We start from the raw sequence: 3901 nt of genomic DNA, 5'->3' as shown, positions 1-3901 counted from the left end.
TTAGTTGCTGCAGCTCTGGATGCCAGGTTCTTCCCTTGCAAGAAAGCTTAATGAGCTATTAAAGGGCAAGAGAAGCCACAGAGCTCCAGTACGGCTGAGTCTGGGATTTCTGCCAGCAGTGGAAGCTGTAGTTAGTTGAAAGCTAACTAATCTGTCCAGACTTCATGAACAGCAACAGGTTGGGGTCAGACTCCAGAGACTCTGAAGCCCAATGTGAATTGTGGGGTCTTGATGGTTTGTATTGTGGCTGATTGGTCAATGTGCCCCTGAGAGCAGGCTCACACATGCAGCAAGAAATGGGTCAAAGCCTCCCACACATCCCTGCATTATGCATCTTTGTAGGTCCTTTAATCTTTTGCATCTCTGCCAGCTTCCTACAGTGGAAAGAATGATGCATCATACATTTATCATCACTCATGCTTATGAGTAAGTGCTCTCCCCCTGCCTGTTATCAAGCAGGAGTTCAATACTAGGGCTTGAGTCATACGGACTCCAGTTCCTCCCAACCTGTTTAAATATCCAGTTCCAAATTTGCAGACTGAGCAGCCCCATCTGCTAGAACAGCAGTTTGGTCCTATCAGACTGCCATGTTGGTCCGACATGCTCTGAGTGCATGCAGCAGTGCTATGAGATCCACTCTTTTCTACCTGCTCTTAGATGCGAACCATGGTTAGAACTGTTTTCCACCATGAAGGTTTAGATACACGTTTTAAAACTTTTATTTCTTTATGTCTGTATTTTTGCTGTCTTCTTAGGGTTCAGCAACTGACGCAGTCATCGGTCTCAGCCTTTAACTACATCTGAAGATCTTGCACAGGAACACAGGACAAGAGAATGTGCAAAGACTGCTTTATTCTTCTTGGACTCCTTGATCTTGAGTTGCTTGGCTGGTGGCCCTTTGCACAAGTTTGAGTGAATACTAGTCCAATGTGTGCCATAGGGCCATGACTTGAAGAAATGTGTACCGTATTCAAGGGCTTTTCCAGAGTTCAAGGAAATTGCATCATCCCACTCCTTTGACAAGTAGGAAATTAACTGCTTTAAGTTGGTTCCTCTGTTACCAGATGGTGCCTCTTCTTCTGTGAGTCAGTCCTCCTGTGAGCAGGTAAGGCAGCGTTAATTTTGTTCGGCACTTATCAGCTCCAGACAACTGTAGTCTGCTGAAGAGAAGCATTTAGCTAAGATGAATGGTCAGTTCAGGAGTACTGATAGTTTCATCTGATTGATATTTTCAACCACTAAAATGCAGAATATGACCCGTATAAAAATAGTTCAGATGCAAAAAAGGCACGATGACCCATGCAAAAAAGGCAGACGAGGAGCCACCTAAATTGCTTTTCATCGAACATCTTATGTAAGATGAGGACATAGATCAAACTGGTAGACTTTAGTAACAGCGTTTTCCAGCTTTCAATTGGTGCATCCTTGCTCTAACTCACAGGAGAAATATGTTCTCAGCTGGAATGTGCACGTATCCTTATCCTCTGTGGTACAGCTCATTCTTGTATGAAGGTTTTCATGCACAAACTGGGAATGGTCAGACTGGAAAGCATCCAAGTGTGACACAGTCCAGGTTTTTCTTGCGGTGTGTCACTCTTTTTGTCCTTTTTGATTGTACTGCCTACTTTTTCTAATGCTTTAATGAAGAAGAAGAAAGTAAAGGAGGAATTTTGTAATTTTGATCATGTCGGAACAAAATGATTCACATTTTCAGAATTCCACTTTCCTCCCCCGCGTTATGTGGCTGAAACAATTTGCTGAATTCAATCCAAACTCCCAAATAGCTTCAGTTGTCCTGCATTTTTTGGCAAGTAAACTATTTGTCTAAAAATTTTTGTGCAGCTCTAAAATATATCTCAAAGTTCTCATAAATGAGATTTAAAACAGAACAGTTGCCACTGCCTTATCTGGGGGGAAAAAATGGCTGGCCACCTGTGGCTGTAAGCATCGTGGAGCAGGGACCCCAAAAGCTTTGATGTTAAAGATGGTACTTCAGTCAAACACAACATAAATAACTACAGGCTACTTACTTATGTGTACTTGAATTTTCACTGACTTTTGTCCTCACATCCTCCTAAGTTGTGGCATTGCACTACTGAATATGCCCTGTTTTCCATCTCAGAGGAGACTTACCGAATTTTTGTTATGCATCCTCTCTCTAGGTTGTGCAATATGTAATTAAACAATGCCTTTCAGGTGGTTTGGGGTCCATGGGTAAAAACCAGAAGAGAAATTCAAACTGTTGCTCTCAGGAAGTTTATTACTTTGTGTTCATGATATACTAACTTTGTAGACTTGACTTGCATAAGTAATTTTGCTTTTTGTAACTTCTCTAACTAATCACAGTTGCAGTACAACAGATCCAAATTGGACAGATGTTTCTTAAAAATGAAATGTCCAAAGGCAAGAGTGTTGAAGTTGCCAATGAAAAAACAAAGACATCTGTACTTTTTAGCTAAATTTGAAAGGTTTTTTATTCCTTCTCCTACGTTTCTGTAATTTTAGGTCATGTTAGAATCAGTCTGTGTTACTGATTTGTAAAGTCTATTGTCTAGTGGTGTCAAAAACAGAGAACAAAATCTGTTTGATTTGGTATCACTCTGTGAGCTTCACTATGCTTTCCAAATATTTCTTCTTGGGGTGACAATCTCTCATGGGCTGCTAGACCAGCAAAAGCAGATTTCCTGCACTTTCATGTGTCTATCAACTTAAAGCACAATCCCTGTGAATGTCTTTTTCTTTTCTAACACTGGTGTTTATGAGATTAAAAAGATTGATGTGCGGTAGCCATGCTAACCCAGCCTCTGTATCTTAGGGAGATTTTATGATGTAATACTTCTGCATCACATTGCTTGCTTGTTACTTTATGGGTAGTGGTGGTATTTTTCTGAGCAATAGATCTGATGAAATCCTAACAGTGGTGTGGTGATCATTTTTAATATGGTAAAAAGGTCCCAGCAAGAGCCATATTACCTACCAGGATCAGGTTATCTTCTACTTTCCTTTGTCCCACTCTGCAATCAGGCTGATGTACTGGAAAATTCAAGTGATTGGTAGGTGTGGTAAAAAAGGCTAAGTAGAACAAGCTGTAGTGGGAGAGAAAGGAAAACAGAAGGAATATTTTTCTCACTCTGTATACACTTAATTTATTTGGGAAAGTGTTTCACTGAATTCAGAGTTGCGAGCTGTCACCCCTACAGAACAGCTCATTACCTTGCGGAATAAGACAGACAGCCAGGGGGACAGTTCTGCTGCAATGTAAAACATAAATTCCATATAATAAATGAATATCTTTCTCTTTTTTTCTACCCATTCTAAAAAGACTAAGCTGAAGTTTATGTTCAGATTTCCCAATAAGCTGGAAAACAGGTAGGCCATTTTTCAGTGGTAGCCTAGCACTTTTTCACTATCATTTTTTCAAACAACAGGTGTTTTATTTTCATGTGAACATGATGCAATTTGCTTTTTCAGAGTCTGCCTTCCAGTTGTGCAAAGTCTGTGATTCTGGGCACATGCGGACAGAGGGGCGGGCGCCCTCGCTCACAGAAGCTGTTGGTTTCTTGTATTATCAAAGCACCCAGACTGCTGGCTGGCTGAAGTGGTGGAAGCGAACTGCAGTTGACCTTAAAGTATTATTTTTTTAAAAAGGAATTTAATTAATATGCCTCACAGTATAAATAAAATACATAGGTATTAATACAGCTGACAGACCTGAATTTGTTTCCCTTCTTAAAGCTTCAGATAAATTATCCACATTTTCAAATACACAGTAGGCTTTCAAACTATGGCACTAAGATACATAGGGTTAATTTTACACTAAGATTTCAGTTATCATTAATTTTTTCAAAGATGAGTTGCTATTATTATCATTCTTGTTTAAGAAATCTTTAGGGATTGTCAA

At 39.9% G+C, this 3901-nt stretch overlaps 1 long non-coding RNA gene across 1 annotated transcript; it reads left to right on the top strand.

Moving 5' to 3' along the window:
- Positions 1-554: 554 nt before the first annotated feature.
- On the top strand, positions 555-3585 carry LOC129735711 (uncharacterized). The gene is made up of 4 exons (XR_008731535.1): positions 555-669; positions 756-1105; positions 3323-3369; positions 3472-3585. It is a non-coding gene; the product is annotated as an uncharacterized LOC129735711 (long non-coding RNA).
- Positions 3586-3901: the final 316 nt, after the last annotated feature.

The sequence above is a fragment of the Falco cherrug genome, chromosome 3, assembly GCF_023634085.1.
Source record: "Falco cherrug isolate bFalChe1 chromosome 3, bFalChe1.pri, whole genome shotgun sequence".
Taxonomy (NCBI): domain Eukaryota; kingdom Metazoa; phylum Chordata; class Aves; order Falconiformes; family Falconidae; genus Falco; species Falco cherrug.
Note: the sequence above shows the minus strand (reverse complement) of the source record. Positions and strands in the feature narration are given on the sequence as shown.